This window comes from Stegodyphus dumicola, chromosome 8 (genome assembly GCF_044657685.1).
Source record: "Stegodyphus dumicola isolate Sdum_Otavi_A_Nest chromosome 8, ASM4465768v1".
NCBI classification, from domain to species: domain Eukaryota; kingdom Metazoa; phylum Arthropoda; class Arachnida; order Araneae; family Eresidae; genus Stegodyphus; species Stegodyphus dumicola.
This window is the reverse complement of record NC_140775.1, coordinates 192510389-192530176: the sequence shown is the minus strand read 5'-3', so window position 1 is coordinate 192530176 and position 19788 is coordinate 192510389. Positions and strand designations below refer to the sequence as shown.

The 19788-nt window shown below is 35.3% G+C and overlaps 1 non-coding gene across 1 annotated transcript; it reads right to left on the bottom strand.

The window, feature by feature from the left end:
* Window positions 1–7821: 7821 nt before the first annotated feature.
* LOC118205961 (U5 spliceosomal RNA) lies at window positions 7822–7943 on the bottom strand. Its single transcript, XR_004761097.1, has one exon. It is a non-coding gene; the product is annotated as a U5 spliceosomal RNA (small nuclear RNA).
* Between the last annotated feature and the right edge of the window lie 11845 nt (window positions 7944–19788).

The following is a 19788-nucleotide window of genomic DNA, read 5'->3' as shown; positions in this document are numbered from 1 at the left end:
GGAGGAATATTGTTGCATCACCATTTTATCAGGTGCAATACTCTTTTTTAACGTACACCCAGCACTAGAATTAGATTCCTCTGCACCCAGTTTCTTATCAGGAATTATGTTTCTATCATTGGACTGTATCTCCAGAGGAAAGATGCGTTGTATTGGTCGTATAACTATTCCATGCCGGGTCTTAAGTTTAACCGTACGAATCTTTCCATCACGTCCAGGGATCAATTCTGTAATTCGGGCTAAAGGCCAAAATAAACGTTTTCTGTTATCATCCCCCATCAGTACTATTTCTCCTACAACAGGTTCCCGAGATCGCTTTTCATTATGCTTTTGAACCAGTTGACTAAGGTATTCTTTTCTAAATCGTTGTCTCAGATCATTTAACAATTTAGTTCTATACTTTAATCTCTTATTAAGACTTGACGAATTTAATTCATCAAGATCTTCAACATTGGAATTTCTGTTCTCGATAAGAAACATGGCGGGTGTCAGAGGTACTAATTCTTGCGGATCTTCAGAAACATAAGTTAAGGGTCTAGAATTAATTATAGTTTCACAATCACAAATAATAGTACAAAGTTCTTCAGATGATAACACTGTTTTACCTAAAGTACGTTTTAACAATTCTTTTACTGTACGAACCAACCTCTCCCACCAGCCACCCCACCAAGCTGCAGTAGGTGGAATAAATTTCCAGATTATACTTTCAGTTCCCGTTTCCTTTACTACTTTAGTCCAATTTAGTTTTGATAAATCATTAGACGCACCCCGAAAATTTGTCCCGTTATCACTATAGATTATTCTAGGGCGTCCGCGCCTAGCAACAAATCGTCGAAGCGCCAGGAGAAACGCATCAGTAGAAAGAGAATTTACGAGTTCAAGGTGAATGGCACGGTACACAGCGCAGGTGAACAGCGCGATCCACACCTTTCCTCCATTTTTTAAAAACAGCGGTCCGGCCAAATCAATCCCTATGATTTCAAATGGCGCACAATCCGTAACTCGGTCTGGCGGCAGAGGTGTCGGTTCGCTTGACATGGCCTTAGTTTTAAATCTTTTACAAACGATACAGTTAAAGAGGACATTTTTAATGGCCTTTCTAGCTCTGACTATCCAAAATCTTTCTCGTAATATGCATTGCATCATCTGAAGACCAGCATGACAGTTCTTATTATGCACATTTCTGATTAATAACTTAGTAAAATCACATTTTTCTGGTAACAGTATTGGATACAGAAAAGATTCATAGTCATCTCTATTTAGTATTCTCGTTTTAACTCTTAGAATACCATCATCATCAATGAGCGTTTCAATAAAATTATAAGATTTCTTATCAGTCAGATAATAATTTTGAACCAAACGAATTAAATTTTTCTCAGAATTTTCAATTTCATACTGTGAAAGTTCAATCTTTCCATTCTTTTCAGAACCACTTTTACAATTATTTACAAATCTAAATATCCATGCAAATACTCTAATCATTTTATCATAATTGGATACACTGATTCGATGCCAAGGGGGTGCGTCTTTTGATAGATCAATATTCACTCTTTTTATCTTTTTCCTCTCCAATTCTTCTTCTTCATGCAAATAAATAATCTCACCAGTGGGCCAGTTTTCAGGGCTTTCTCGTAACCACAAGGGGCCTTCCCACCATCTAGACCGAAGCATTTGCTTCGCAAAACATCCGCGCGACAACAAGTCGGCAATATTTAGTTTCCCTGGGATATGTCTCCATGAATGACCTTGCGTCAACTCTCGAATCTCTTTAACCCTATTTTCGACGAAAACGGACCAATTTCCTTGCTCTGTTATCCACCAAAGGGCAGTGGTTGAATCAGACCAGAAGGTAACTTTTAAATCGGGCAAACTGAGAGCTTTGATAATAGAATTTGCAAGTCTAGAACCTATACAACAGGCCATTAATTCTAAGCGAGGAATGCTTAAAGATTTCAAAGGCGATACTCTAGACTTCGCCCGTACGAGATTTATTTTTACTTCAGAATTAAATATTGATCGAACAAAGACGCACGCTGCATACGCCCCCTTGCAAGCATCCACAAATACATGTAGTTCAGACGTGTCATTGATAAACAAGTATCGAGGCAAAGTAACATCTTTCAAAACATTAAGTTCTTTAAACCAGTTCAAAAATATATTTACATCATTCGGAGACAATTCATCATCCCATGCAATTTTCACTTTCCACAATTTTTGCAACAACAGTTTTGGAAGCAATGTAGTTGGCGTTATTAAACCAATAGGATCAAAAATTGTCTGCACAATTGCCAAAATTGTCCTCTTTGTGATTTTTGTATCACAGGTCAATGTATCTGTGTCTGTGCAGCACCTCAGCGTATCATTATCCAAATTCCAAATTACCCCCAAAACGGAAGTATCCCCTGAATGTTTGTCAACATTTGTACCAGCCACATTGCTTTCAAAACCGCGCAAGTTAAAACATCCATTTGACATGATTAATTTGGAATGTTCAATAAACATAAACTGTTCATCAATACTAAAAACACTAGATAAACAATTATCCACATAAAATGACGATTTCAATTTTTGAGCAACTTCACTATATTGACGTGGACAGTTTTCTAATAGATGCATTATAGATGCGTTCAACAAGTAGGGGCTCGAAGAAACTCCAAACACAACTCTGCAATGCCTATAAATTAATTTCTCTTCATTGCATGGGAAAAAAAATCTGAGAAAATCTCTATCTTTAGATGCGACGGATAACATTAAAAAAGCCTTTTCAATATCGGCACTAATACCAATCGGATACATTCTAAAACGATCTATAATATCAGGTATTAATTCAATAAGATTTATTCCTTTACACAAACATTCGTTCAAAGAGAGTCTCCCTTTCTCAGATGCAGAAGCGTCAAAAACAGGACGAATTTTCGTGGTTTCACTTCCTAATTTGATTACAGGCCTATGCGGCAAATAATGACATTCATTATTCAATTCGTTTTCTGGTACGCGTTCAATAATATTCAACCTTTCCCATTCTTTGAACACATTTTGATAATCATCGAAAAATTTACTACATCTGAGTTTATAGATCATCTTTTGATACCTTTTCCAGGATAATTCTTTATTATCGGTTAAATGTGTCGTATCACATTTCCACGGAAGTTCTACTTCATATCTTCCATTTGGAAGAATTTTCATTTTGTTCTCAAATTCAGATAAATTAAAACTTTCATTCATTTTAACAGTTTCGTTTGGAGCGCATATTCCTATTTTTTCAAGTTCCCATAACTCATTCAGAGGAATTCTCCTGACATGCATTGAAAATGTTTTCAAAATATTATCCTTTTCACCCGAATTTCGTTTGCCAAATACCGTCCATCCAAGTTTCGTTTCGACAGCCGTTACCCCGGACTGTAATTCAATAGAATTTCCCGTCAATAACTTTTCCATAACATCTGCTCCGATTAAAAGGTTAATTTCAATTTCCTTTCGCAATGGATCCGAAAATTCGATTTCTTTTTCTTTTAATTCATTCAAAATCTCTTTATCCTTAACCTTAGGAATAAAACCGCAAATCTTTTTTTCCGATAATGCCTCAAAACTACATGCGAATGTTCCTTTTAAATTGCTGACCTCGACCGAAAACACTTCATGTTGTTTAGGTTTCGTTTCGTCCCCCCCAAACAGTGCATGTATAACTGTCTCCTCCCGAAGTGGAGATGCTTTAAGCTGACTCATCATATTTTCACTAACGTAGCTACTTTGGCTTCCACTATCAATTATGCAGCGAATAATTTTCTCGCGACCTTGACACCGAATTCGAACGCAAAGCGTTTGCAAAAATACAGTTTCGCTTCTGCTACAGTTAGAAAGAGAACTCTCTTTTGAAACATTTATCTGATCATTATTTTTTAGCTTTTGATTACACATTACATCAAAATGATTACAACTTTTGCAAATAGAACAACTTAACTTACCTTTGAAAGGACAAAATTTACTAATATGACTCGCTCTTTTCAGACAAGAAAAACAAGCACCTTTTTTCAACAACAATTGTTGTTTTTCAGCTAAAGTCATTTTTTTTGCAGAGTAACATTTTTCACTAAAATGTTTCTTTTCACAAAAATTACAGTTCGGAACACTCTTACCTGAATTCTCAAGACTTACTAGAGCTGATGCTGTTACGGGATCATTTTGCTTTACCTGTTCGTGGTTATAATCTTTCTTTCGATGGTTCTGTTGGGAAGCGAAACCAGTTCTTGCGAGGAGAACCATCTCTTCCCCCTTAACTTCCTGTTTTAAGAAATTCATTAAATATTTCAAAGATCGATTCCCTTTAGTTTCAATGGAGTCGTGATTTCTGCTTCTTTCCCATGCCATCAGTACTTCTTCTGGTAAGCAACTTTCCACTAAGGGGGTCAAAAAATCCCCATATTTTTCTTGGGTTCTTCCCAAACTTTCCAACGCTCGCAATTTTCCTTCTAGTTCATCATACAGGGAGGGTAGATCCGTTTTTGCTCTTCCGGTTACAGCGTTCTTCATCACTAGGCTTAACAAGTCTCTCACATAGATTTGCACAAGTAAATCTTCGCGTCCAAAGCGCTCTTTTAGTTGTTCGATGGCTTTAGGATAATTAGCTGCCGTTGCCGGGAAGCTAAGGACTAGGCGTTCTGCTTTCGATTTGGGTTCCATGGCCTGCAATAAATACTGCATTTTATCTTCATCGGCGATACTTTTGTCATCGTGGATTTTCTGGAACTGACTCCAAAAAGTCAGGTAATCTTTAGCTTCACCACTGAATTTTTTAAGCTCAATTTTAGGCAATTTAAATTTCCTAGATTCGGAATTATTTGAAGGAGAAGAGGCTTGTATTTCCGCATCTATTTGAGCACACTGTTCTAGAAACTTATCTCGATAATTCTCCGCTTCTTGAAAATCATCACTAAATAATTTTTCTCCATCTTCAGTCTGCAGAATTTGCTGCGATATAGCACTCTGGCATACGTCAAGTCTCTGGAATTTATCACAAAGTTGACACTTCAAAATCGAAAGTATTTTCAAATCTCTTACTTCTTTAGTTAATTCACTTTCGGTTTTCCTTGAGGTTTGCGAAAACGCAATTCTAAGTCCTTTTCTTTGAGCCTTTAAAGCGATCAAATCCATCTTCAAAGTATATTCAAAATCGAAATTCAATAACAAAAGTTCAATCGGAAAATTCTAATTCAAAGCACCCGGTCCTGCCGAGGGTACCACTATGATACGAAGAACACAGAAAATATATAAATCAAATATATTTAAAACAGTTCGTTCAGTTGCGGGCCTGCCTCTACCCGAGGCTGGGTGCATTATGAATAAAGACAAAAAAATTCTTAATAAATCATTCTTTATTTCCATCAAAACAGTATCACTCTTCCGAGCTCAGCTTTCGTTCGTCTACACGCAAAACCATTCGAAAACACTCAGCACGCAGGCTGACGTCACAAGCAGCAGCGCCTCGCGCCGGTTATTACTTCAGTTCATTTCACAACAACTACTCTTTTAATCTAAATTTTTAAAAAACATTTTAGTAGTGTAATTCTTAACTAATTTATCTGTGCTTTGAAAATATGCTTCTGAGAATTCCGTTTTCATTACTTTGTCACTATTTATCTTTTTCTTTTACTATCTTAAACAGTGTATGATAGCTAGTTTAATAGTTTAGTTAATTTTGATTGAATCATCATTATAACAGCCTTTCTACGTGAGCCTAGAGTGAAAATATTTCCCATTTACTCATATATATATGTAGGGCTGATGTATACTCAAAATCTGTTGAAAATCGGCATGCCAATGATTATAAGTTATGGAGTACTAATGGTGCAAAACCATGTACCTCCACATCAGAAAAATATCTAATTAGTGAGCAGAAATAGGAAAATTGCATAAATGGTTGTCATGATGCACACTAGAGGGAGGAAGCCACTTTAGCTCGAAAAAGTTTCTTAGGTATTTAAAAAAAAAAAAAAAAGAAAAAAAGAAAAAAAAAGAGAGAGAGAGAGAGAAAGTCGAGAAAATAAAGTTTCTTTTTCTTTTTTCTTTTTTTTTAAATCTCTACCAGTGTGTGTCTGGGTTTGACTGAAATAAAAAGTGCTGTATTAAGAAATAAAAATCAATATTACAATCAAAAGTATATTTAATAAATTTTGAATTTAACAAATATTCTCTATTCGCATAAAGCTAATTTAAATTTAAAATTTAATTACGAAATTGTAATTGCAAATATAAAAGATTAATTAGTGTATGTAAATTAAGTGCACGCATTTAAAACCATGAAAAAAATAATATTGCAAAAAATGCCAAAAATTTTTTTAAAGGAGTTTTAAGACCAAATTAATTTGTAGAAGTGAATGATTGTTGAGCAGGCAAGAGACAGATCTTATAAAAAGGAAGTTACCTCTAAACCTAACTCTTCAATTACTCAATTTGTGTTTCGTCTTTATATAGGCAAATGTATAGAAATATTCAAAACCAAAAGTAAATCCAAATGTTGTGAATTACTAAAAGAGAAACTTAAACTAATAGGAATTTTGAGAAATTTAGTAAGTAAATTGCCTAGGAATTAAAATATTAATTGAATGTAAATTGACAATATAATTAAGAATAGAAAACAAAAGTAATTTAGAAACGTCCCCCACATGAATTATGCATGCAAACCAAAAATAAACTATATACAATATAAACGCAAAAATAATACTAGAAAGACCTAGTAAATAGCAAGTTTTATATATTTATCACAACTGGGTATATTCAACCATGCACAATTTAAAAAAAAAATTATTTTACTTAAAAGTAAACACGGATATTATAAAAAAATAATTAAATAAGAAGAGAAAACAGAAATAAGCTGTGTTATCAAGTGATAATGTATGCAATCATTCCTCTAGGGCTGACCTGAAATACTGCTTTATGTGTACTTGTGCAATGAGCAATATTAAACTATCCCGTAAATAAATAATAAAATACTCCCTAAAATGACATCTCTTATTTATGGCAAATTCCTTTGGAAAGTTCTCCATGGAGATCCCTAATGTAGTAATATTAAGAAGAATACTTCCCAAGTAAGATTATCTTTGGAAAATCCTACACATGTGCATTCTCCTTTATGCAATCATTCCTCTATGATGGACCACATCACAAGAAAGGATATTCCTTTTTCAAATAAGAATTGCCTTTAAGGCTTAATGTAAACCCCACCCATGACAGTAAATTTTTCAAAGCATTATTTAAAAAAAAAAAAAAAAATCTAATTATAATAAAATAATTCGTTTATGAACAGTTAATCGATGATAATTATGCATTCATAAAAAGTTTTTAATAATATAATAATGTCCTATAAATATTATTTTTAATTACCGATGTATTGTTTTTTAGATATATTTTAAAACTATGGTTTACTGTTTTTTCAGAACAAATAATCATTTTCGAATTATCACATTTATTCTTTTAAATGTAGTGATTTAAACTTAACTTTAAATGATTTAAAAGTTTTAAGATTACGATCTGTTGTGTTAAACATACTACTGCATCTTAAATCTTCTGAACTTCAAATAGATAAACGGGGATTTATAAACGCAAATTGTCTATTTGCTCTAAATTGCAAACAGAAAAACTGCCTAATGCCTTACTTTGAAATTTTCTGAACTTCCAAATGTAAACAAACATCGTTCGCTGCCTTCCCAGCAAAAACGGGTTTACCATTTCCTACCCATGAGAAATTTCTGACATAAAGATAACAAAATCGCGCCCTTTTGTGATGCAAACGCTAATGTCTTCACAGAGAGTTAATGTAAAATATTCTACCTATTAGAGGGTGGATTTCAAGAATTCAGTTTAAGCTCATTGTAATGTTCCTCACCACGGTAATCTTTAGTAAAAGGCGAAAGATTAGCTCGTATAATGAAGAGAAACCAGAGCATAATTAAAACTTGGTGTTGGAATTGCAACTAAACAACAAACGAATGAAAATAGTGGTTGTCTATTAGTATGTAGCAATTAACTAACAAGCAGTTGTAACGTTCTCCGCGTTGTATAAATGCGATGCGTCAAAGAAAAATCGATTGCATGGATGTAATGAAAGAAAAATATTATTAATAAAGCGTAACAAACAAATAACAAAGTCCAAAATACAATACACGTGATCCTGTACTTACAACATTGTTCCTTAAAATTATATTTTTGTTTAAGTTGAACTGCAAAATTGATTATGACTCCTATCAGTTTAAATAAATGAATGTCTAAATATAACCAAGGCTAACTTATACTCAAGGCCTACCAGTGTGAAAATATTCTTTTGTGTTTTCGGTGGCCTCCGTGAAATTTCTACTGACCACAAGATGGCGCTACTATTCCGCTACTCTTTGCGACGTTAACAATGAGCAAAATGATAACCAATTTCAATGTACACAAAGTCGTACAATTAACTAAGTTCAAAACAAAAAAACCAATGCCGTTGTATCAGGTTCAGCTTATACCCGATAAGAATACTGATGAAATCTATAGTCTAAATTACTTAATGTATTTTAGCATTAAAGTTGAAAAGTATATTGCAAAAAATCAGATCCCCCAGTGTCACAATTGCCAGAAATGGCATCACTCATCTGAAAACTGCCACGTTGCACCGCGATGTGTCAAGTGCGTGGGGTTCCATCAAACTGGCAATTGTGACTACCAGGGCCGAATAGAAACTCCAAAATGTGCAAACTGCCTTGGGCCTCATGTGGCCTCATATCGTGGTTGCCTGAAATTTCCATCTGTCAGAAAACCACTCAAGAGTTCTACTACCAAACTTGGGCTCAGTTACGCCCAAGCGTTAAAGCCTACTCCACCAGTTAATATGGAAGTACTCACTGAGCCTGATACGGCAAATGCTGACTCCTCAAATTCTGTACAACCGTCTGCTGCTGCGTAGGATAATAGTCACAAACAAAAAATTATTAATAATCAGGCTAAAAGTGAACATACTGGCAATACCAAAAATCATGAATATAATGTTGATAATAACAGTATTTCTGATATCTCTGAAATATTTAAAATAATGACAGAAGTACAAAATATTTTTGGTTACGGTCTAGGCCAAGTTATAAAAATTTATAAAAGCAAGCTTTCTGAGTTAAGGAAATGTAACAATTTACTTGATAAGATGCAAGTCCTGCACCTTATCTCTGAAGAAATTCACGGGATAGCGAATTGATTAGATTATGGACTGTAACTTCCGAGTAATAACCTGGAACACAAATGGCTTAACCCACAAAATTGATGAATTACGTCTGTTTATAAATGAGTATAGCCCTGATGTTTTCCTCCTACAGGAACACAAGCTTGGTCCTGCAGTGTCATTTGAAATTGCCAACTATGTGCTCTATCGTCTTGATCGCAGGAGAATCAACCGTCACCCTGGAGGGGGGATAATTATCCTAATTAAGCGCTCCATTGCCCACTACCAAACAACACTGCCACAGCTTTTAGGCCTGGAAGCCCTAGCTATCACAGTCACACCACTCACCACACGACCAGTCACTTTTATCTCTGCCTATGTCCCTTCTAACAACAGATCACATGTAAACATTGTGCAAGATTTTGACGCACTTGCTAAACTCAACAGTAAAGTCATCATAGGGTGGAGATCTTAATGCAAAACACTGCGCGTGGAACTGCACTCACAACACATTCCTTGGAAACGTGATACTAACCGCTTCGCTACTAAGGCCGGTATCACTATTGCAGCTCCACAAACCCCAACACGTTACGACGAAAGGTCTGCCTCGATCCTTGACTTTTTTTTGCTCAAGGGTTGTACTTTTAAATCCATTGACAGTTTGAATGAATTGTCATCGGACCATAACCCAGTTCTAATCGATCTTGACCTTACCGTCTGTAACACACCACACAAAAAGGCCTTTATTACTAATTGGTCTGGATATACCAAAGCCTTAAACAACACCACAATACACATTCCAACAGCACAAACAGGCGATGAGTTAGATGCTATAGTTAGTGACTTCACCACTCAGCTTCAGAATGCCCTGAAAGACAATAGCAAACCTATATGTAATAGTAATAAAATCAAACCAAACAATGAAATCAAACATCTCATTCAAAGAAGGAATGCTGCAAGGAGAGAGTGGCAGCAATCAAGATACCCTCCCGATAGAGCACTACTCAACCAGCTTAACCGCCAGGTCAGGGCCCTTACACGTAAACAAACAGACCACGATTGGGCTGTTTACCTTTCTTCACTCTCCCCGGATGAAGATAATATTTGGAAAGCTACCAACCAGCTTCTGAGATGCCACACAAACATTCCACCCCTTACTGGCCCTCAAGGAATTGCCTACACCGATACTGAGAAAGCTGAGTCACTTGCTGATCACTATGCTACTCAGTTCTGCACTAACAACATATTCCACTCTCAAACAGAACACCTTGTATCACAAACACTAACAAAGTTCCTCTCAAAACCACGCACAAACAACACTCCTCCTGTCAGGCCTTCAGAGGTCTTTGAATACATCATGAAACTCAAGACCAAGAAAAGTCCTGGACTCGACTCTGTCAGTAACAAGATGCTAAAAAATATGGGCACCCTTATGATCCTAAAACTGACCAAAATCATAAACAGCATGTTACACCTGGGGCACTTTCCTTTGCCATGGAAGACTGCTGTCATATCACCAATTCATAAGTCTGGAAAACCTGTCACAGACCGTGTGTCATACAGGCCCATCAGTTTGTTATCATCTACAAGCAAAGTTGCTGAATTCTTCATCCAACAACGGTTGCTACAGCACCTAAATGAAAATAACCTAATCATCAATGAACAGCATGGCTTTAGGAAGCTGCACTCAACGACACACCAACTCTACAGAGTTACAGAACTGGTGTCACAAGGCCTGCAGGACAAGTCGATCACAGGAGCTATTTTTCTTGATGTTTCCAAGGCCTTTGACAGAGTCTGGCTGGAGGGCCTCATATACAAAATCATTAACCTGGGCTTCCCAGATTACATCACACACATCACACACTCTTACCTTATGGGTCGAAACTTTGTCGTTCGTGTTAACAACACCATCTCTACCCCCAGGCCTATCAGGGCTGGGGTCCCACAGGGGTCCATTTTGGGCCCGCTCTACTTCAATATTTACACGAACGATATCCCCCACACACCACACACCACCCTAGCAATGTATGCTGATGATACGGCAATTCTATCACAAAACACATCTCACGGCTCAGTCATACAACAGCTACAAAATCACATTCACACACTGGAGGCATGGTTAACGGCATGGAAAATCAGTATCAATGTGGAAAAATCAGATGCCATCCTCTTCACGAGGAAAAAGAACATAGATTATGACATCCACATCAAAATGTATGGCACGCCTATCCCCTGGACCAAGCAGGCCCAATACCTAGGTGTCACATTAGACCAAACTCTCACATGGACCCCTCACATCACAAAACTTCTTGCATAGTTCCGGGTTCGTAAAGCTACACTTGCCCCCTTAATTGCCCGGAACAGCGTTCTCTCTATTGATAACAAATTACTCATTTATAAAGCCATGTTGCGTTCCATCATCACTTATGCCTGCCCTGTCTGGGGATATACATATGACACTCATATACAAAAATTGCAAGTGTTACAGAATATTGTGCTAAGACAAGCGGTGGGTTGTCCGTGGTTTATTAGAAACACGGCAATCCACCGCGAATTTAACATACCATATATAAAGGAATATATGGCCACTCTGGCCCTCAGTTTTTATCAAAAAATCCCCACTGTTTGTAATCCCACCATACCTGTATTGAATTATAATTATAACAGCCAGGCCTTCAAAAAAAGGCCTCGGGCCGTACTAAGACATCTTATATAACCTGTTGTTTCCAACTAATGTTTGCTTTATGCACAATATTTCTGATATGTAATTGTAAATATTTAAATTCGCAAATTACCACCATGTTTATTATAATATACTATTTTTTTCATTTCTGCATATATGTACTCAATTGCTCGCTATGCTTATAATTTTGTGTGTTGTAAACTATGTGTGTCACACTGGACTCTATGGACTTGGTTGCAAAAGGCATCTCTTTTTCTTACTCCGCACTTGCCCTCGCCCGATGGGGCGTGTTAGCCACCGCGGTGGCCAGTCTCTTCGGGATCTTCACCAGATTATGCCATCTTCACGTATGATCATACCGGCGCCAAATTAGGAACTGCATTTGATCGAAAATTGCTCAGTCAGATATACTAGGGTAGCGCTTCACGCGTGGGTACCTGACTGCAACGTACTAACGTACTGTCGCTTGATCCGAGACAAATAATCGACTTATTATAAGCAAAATTTAAAAACGATTCATCTGTAGCAGTCAGAAATTATACATTTCTTTTTAATAAAAATATTTCTATTTAGAAAGAAAGCATGAAATTTCAAGTTATTCCATTTTTCTTTTTTCATATGTAACCGTCAGCTACTTGATTCTGATTTTAATTCCTGCTTGTATCTAGATATGCGCTATTTTTAATTTTACTTATCAGAGTTACCTATTCTAATTTACGGATAATTTAGAGCACATGTTGTACTTAGAGTACGAAGTTAGCAGGTAGCTTCAGAACATAAACTATTTCAGCGCAAAATTTTCATTGTATTAATATCAGTTGTCCTGTGGAACAAAATAATTTGGAGCCACTATTAAATATGTAATTAAGAAATTAATAAATGATGATTTGTTAATACATAAGAGGAAGGTATTTCAAAAAGAGATTTGGCTTTAGGTACTGAAGATTTCTTCTCTTTTTTAATGAATATAAAATACTTTTTTAGAAAATATTAAAAAATAAAATTTTAAATAATGCAGATTTACAGCTCTGAAGAGTAAACGCAATACTACAGATATTCAAAATAATACCAAGTATTTCAATATCACCGACAGCGTATAATAATGACATACATGACATTAATCACAATGAATCTTATATAAAATTTTAAGCCTGTTAGTGATGAATACCAAGTATTTCAATATCACCTACAGCATATAATAATAACATGTATGACATTAATCACAATGAATCATATACTCCCTCTGTCCCAAGTTCGTTGCTACATTTGAGTACTGATTATTGATACTCGAGATTTTATGATTTTGTTTGAATATTCTCCAGAAATTTCAGGGTGCTACGTTATCAATCAACAACAACTTTACTTACCAATCATTCCCTCCTTAAATCAGTACCGAATTAGTTTCAAAAATCCAGCTTTGGCCATGGACCTTATAAGAGATACATTAACCCAGTGGGCGGGGCGAGCGTCACCGACATGTCGGCAAGAAAGAGTAGGGACGATCTGGTTTTACTTTTGGTTACTGGTTTTACTTTACGACTTTGGTTTACTTTAACATTGAAACCTACGGCGTTTGTATCACATAACTCTTTTTAATTATTAAATATGATACGTTGTATAGTGATGAGATTATGAAAGGCGCAGTTTTTTCCAAATAGGATTTAATATATCTCATTAAAGCACTTTTTACTGCATTTTTTTCTCGTGTAATTCTTGTACAAATATCTTTACTTTGGTAAAACGGTAAAAAAATTTAAAAGCACAAAATTTATGAACTTAATTCTGCATACAAATAACGTAAAATTAGATAAGATTGGTAGTACGTGACGCTTTGAAATAAATAAGGTAAAATTAAACAAGATCTGATATATATATATATATATATATATATATTTAATTTAATGACCATTTTCAGGCAGTGATTTTCAAAACTATTATAACATTACAAAACAATCATTTATTTGATCACATCATCATTAACTTGTTAACATTAAAGTAGAATATTTATTTTAATAATTTATAAAATTCGGAGCATGAAATTTTCTGAGTGTAATGAAGGGGGGAAAAAAAAGGTAAAATAAAATCTAGAAGCACTCATTATATATTATGCCCAAAATGAACCTTTTTTTAACGTTTTGTGTGTTACCTATATTTATTGAATAACATGTTCTTCACCCGTAAACCACATACATTTGAAAACAGAAAATCTTTAGAATTTTTGCACTAGAGATAAAACTGTTATTTTCCGTACAGTGCTCTCTCTGAACTCATTGAGTTTGTTAATCAAAAATTCGTAAAAGTTTTACAAAATATGAAATAGATTAAAACAAATTCGAAATTCAGCCGCCCAGATGCCCATGTTCGGTTGGAGGATTGGTTCTAGGTACTGTCGTTTTTGTCACAGTGCGAGAAACATACATGTATTCATGCAGATTCTTCATTATTTCATTTCTTTAAATATAATACAGGGCGATAATATTTGGGAACAACAATTTGCAAGGAGACACGGACATTTATATTAAAACAGCGCAAAATGCCGCTTTGAAACTAACAGCCTTTCTAGGCTACCGCCCCTTTGGGCTAATAAATTAAATTAACAATAAATTTAAAAAAATCTTATGTAGAACTAAAATTAATTGAAAAAATAATTATTTGGAACGTTAATTATGTTTAATAAATATGCTAAATTTTTAAAAATGAATCCCAATTTCAAAAATAAAAATATGGAGAAATTCTAATTTGTGAAATGAGGCGCTAAAAACCAGCTTTTTCTTGACAATTATATATGCTACAATAGGCAACCACTGTTGAATTTCTGCAAGTCGTCCCTACTCCTTCGGATGTGATCAAGATGACAGACGGGAACGCCTCAGAAGAGGAAGAAAACCCATTTGGGTCAGTCTATTTCTAATAGTCCATGCTCCCCGATTGAAATCCATAGAAAATATAAACCAGTACCGCCATCTATTATGAAACTAGTGAACTAAGTCTTAGCTGAAACAGAAAAGTGAAAACGAACCCAGTTCGGACTTCACGAAGTAGAAACACTAGTTTTTTTTTTGCTTAAAATAGCATTTATAATTAAGTACAGCAACAGAGCAAGAGGTTAGAATATTCTAAATATTAGTATTGAGGTGGAATATTCTGGGAAGCAATCCCCACCCTCTTCTGGTACTGTAGTTTAATTGTTCGACTCTCTTGGATGGTGTTCTGTAAAATAACAGTAGAATATTAACTTGAGTAACCGCAGAATATTATTTTAAGAATAAGAGCCGTTATTGAATCGCAAAGAATTTGTAAGAATAAAATATTATGTGTTGATTCTATAAATACATAGTATATAATCTACATTCATTCGGGTTTGACACGCCCCGTATTCAGGTTAGGCACACCCCTTTCCGAGTAAATATTGATTTTAAATCGAATTTATCCAATTTCTTATAGATGCAGAGCAAAAATTTAGAAACGCATCATTACTGAATAATAATCTTATATGCTATGCCTATGAATATGAATAAACTGAAAATAAATTTCGTTTTCATATTCCATATCATCCACATAGTCACGCCCCTTATGAGGCATACTAGTTAATATGCCCACGGAAAAGAATAGCTATTTATATATTTTAAATAACTTGAAACTTTTCTAATGGTAAAAATAAAATTTAAATGATAATAATAAAATAATTTGAATTTTTTCTAATGATTGTGCTTTTTCCATTTAATTTATTGACGAGTAATTCTTGCACTTGTTCAATATTAGTATTTCAAAATAAACAGAAGCACGATTGCTCGAAATTAAAAATGAGATATAAAAATTAAGAAAAAGTTGATTTCACGTGAGTTTCCCACACTGAATAATAAAACGCTTTACTTGCATTATCTGAAAGCTAAGAATATTTTTCTGAGTGAAATTATTAGATAAGATAGGTTACGAGACCAACTGCTAAGGAATGATTCCGATTCCCTTTTAATGAGTGATAATCTATGATCTATCTATGTGGCATTCTCTCAGTAGCAGAAAATAAATGAAATGGTTTTTAATTTGAAGATGCATGAGGATTACACCTCTTTCTTATTCAGTGATCTCATCTACATCGATAACATTTTCGTTACTCATGTAGTCTTACTCATTTGATGTAGGTAAAAGAAAATATACATAAACAAAAACAAGTGCTAGCCAAGGAATGCATAAGCGACAAGTAAAAATCTATGACGCTAAATTTCATGTACCATTCCAGAGCTGCCTTTAATTAATGCTTGCAACGGCCAGAAAAATTCGCATTCTTCAGTAGCCGTAGCGTTTACAATAAAATAATAGCCATGAGCAAGTTAATGAAGAGAGAAAACGACCATTTCATTATATGACTAAAGAAGATGTTATTCTAAAAGGTGGTGGATAAAAAAAATAATTATTAACGGTTTTGAACTTTCGTCAAAATTTTGCAGGTTGCAAGACCTAACATAAATTCAATGGTAAATAAAAGTCATTTTACACTGAAACAAGATCTTTTTACGATAAGTGTAGAAATAGAGTGTTGAACCCCTGTTCTCGGTCACAGAGTTCAACCTCCGTCGAAATTGATTAATGTGTTACGAATTATGAAGGGAACCACGGTCCTCTTCAGACAAGCTACAACAATATGTAAAAGCAAAGACGCTAGAATAATATGAAGTGAGAGTGAGGTCAAAAAGGAGTAAAGCCAAAGTGGTTGGCCAGCTCCTGTAGCAAGTAACACGGAAAGTAGCCACTCTTCGATGTTAGCATTGAAAAAAATACATTTCTTATTATCATTATAAATGCTTGAATGCCAACACTAGGGCACCAATAATAGGGAAGGAATACAGTAATCTATGCCTAAGCAATATCGGAAAAGCGAAATTGGTTTACAATGCAAAGGACATAAATAATCCCCCCAAAAATAAGAAATTCAGAACTTATAGATTTAAACTTATAGAAATTTAGCACTAGATTTCAGTGCAGTTTTTGAAATTTTATTTATAACTAATAAAACCAGTGTAATATATCCTATTATATTTACTATAAGAAGACTTAAAGCGATACAGAATCACACCTTATCTTCAGAGTTCGATCCCAGGTTACCGGCTTGCTTGGTTGCGTGACTGGTTTTCGCAATTCCCATGTGTCCCCTTGGAAAATCTTTCACGATGGCATCCCTTTCCTTAGGCAGATAGCTCGCCCCCCCTGGGGGTTGACACCGGAAAACCGGTGAAGTTACTGACTACGATCTGTAACCAATCTTAGCCACGGGCGGTATGTAACGAGTCTTCACAGGACTAGAATCTCCGTTCATTCGGAGGATGATTCAGATCGGTTCAGACCATATGGTACTGTCTTATTTGTCCCTTGGCAACCTGGTTAGATATGAGGCTTTCTTTGGGGGATTGGCTCCATTCGGTCCTCTGCTGGAAGACTGATTGAGCGGATGGAACACCAAATTTAATTTAATTGTTGCGACCGGAGTGGTGCCCGGCTGCAAAAAAGAATCATACTTTTTACTGACTGAGCGTTGTTTTTCGTCCAGTGCTACGTATAAAGCCTGGAGAGACAGCAAGGGCTATGCCCGCTTAGATAGTCTCCTGGAGATTGGACGATTTTTCCTCAAAGGTTTCTGTTTCCCTGAAAAAAATCAGGACAGAAGTTCATCTCAGGTGTTCTGTTCTGTTCTTATGTAGATAGTTCTCGCGTGCGTGCTTTGGTATATTTAGACAATTTAACATAAACTTTTGATCTCCATGAGAATATAAATTTTGGGATCGGAAACGCCTTTTCTGTAACTTTTTCTTATTCACCCTGCTTTTTGCTTAAGGTATTACTTAGAAAATAAATTTTGAATTACTAGTTTCGAAGATTTTTCAACATAAACTTTTCTTGTTCAGCTGCAGGAGTGAAAATGATGAAGGAGTAGCTTGCGCTTATGCAATACCAAGAATATTTGAGAAAGTTCCATAAAAAAATAAAACACACAATTGAAGCCATTTATCCTTATCCGCGCTAGTATTGTCGGAATATCGCGCAATGCGCGACGTGTCTGGCTCATGAAGCACAGCCCAGCGGGCACGTGACGATAAAGTTTCCTGACAAGTAGGTAAAGTTATTAAGGTTCACGGCTTTGGCACACTCTTAAGCCACTCCCCTTTTTGTAAGGACTCTTCCAACAGTAATCGCTTAAAATTTTCAGGCTAATTAAATATAAATTCAATTATCTGTCTTGTCTATAGGAGCCAGTTCGCCTTAGAATTTCTTCCACGATGGCATCCCTCAGGCAGACAGCCCTCGAGGCTTTGCCATAATCACATAAACACGATCTCTCTGAAATACAGGCGGTATAGTCCTTACAAAATGGGGCGTGGCTTAAGAGCGTGGGAGGGATAAAATTGCGTGGATAAAATTGTCCCAATATAAGTGCTATATTTGTGGAAAGTAAAAACTGAGAATGAAAACTTAGTATGCAAGCATTACATTCCTTGTAATACACCTTATAATTTTACTGATGTCCATCTACTAAACTTCATCGAAAGTTATTTATGATTCCACCTACTTGAAATGTAGCACCTAATTTTAGACAAAACTTTCGACCGAAGTGGAGCAACTAATTTGGGACGAAGGGAAAAAACAATTTTGAGACTGCTAATTTCAATATCATTGACAGCATGTTTTAAAAAATAAAACCATATTCCCTAAAACAAAAAGTATTACCTCTATTAATTGCATATATCTATGGATTCGACATGAATCTGTATTACTTCAAGTGCAACCACAAAACACTCAACCAGGTAGACAGAAATTCATGCACAGCATCATACTAATTAAAATGATATATGCGCTTTAAAATTTTGAAGCTAGTACAGCCAGCATTCAAATGTTTCTGGATCAAAGATAACAAATACGGGAGCTAAAAAGTAATGAATTTCGTAAAAAAGCTAACGCAATTAGCATTTCTTATAAAATATATACGTGGATGCATTCTTAAATTTTAATTGCATTAAATTGGTATGAATTGAGGTATCTATGAGTATATAGTCCTGGGGACTTTTACTCAGAAATTATTTACCCTGCGGTGCATTAAATTAATATATATATGTGAAAGGTTAAAAAATCATTTATGCAGAAAGCAGAGATTATCTCCAGAATGATAAAAATTTATGATATTTTTATTTCAGGAAGACGAAAACATAACATGAAGCTGAACACACGTACACACACATATTAAGAAGCTTATTTATATACAAAAGCTGAGCGAAAGAAACATATGAAAATAATTTTAAAGCTTTAAAATTTTACGTGATGATTGCGTTTGTTAAAGAAATTTTGTATTATGTATTTGTATTAAATCTGTAATTGCATGAAACAGATGGAAATGCTTCCAACAGTTATATGTTGCGAATAATTATTTAAATACAATCGTAAATTTTTTAAAAGGAAGAAATCTTTGCCATAAAGCACGAAACAATATAACCATTCTATGTTACTATTAGTTACAGCGGCACGTTAAATACACTTTTTGTCAATAACGATCCACATTACAAATAGAGAATGTATAGCAAAAGTGTAACAGAATGCGAGCGCCACCTAGTGATGAATATCGCGAAAGCCACTGAAAACTGGGAACCGGAATTTCGTTCAGATCTATTTCACCACTATGACGTACACCGTAGAGTAAATAACTGCTGAGTCAAGTTGGCCTTGCTTCTACTCAAGGCCTGCCAGACTGAACGAAATTCCGGTTCCCAGTTTTCAGTGGCTTTCGCAAAATTCATCACTAGGTGGCGATCGCATTCTGCTACACGTTCTCTATTTGTAATCTGGCTCGTTATTGACAAAAAGTTCCGCTGTAACTAATAGTAACGTAGAATGATATATCGTTGCGTGCTATACGGCAAAGTTTTCTTCCTTTTAA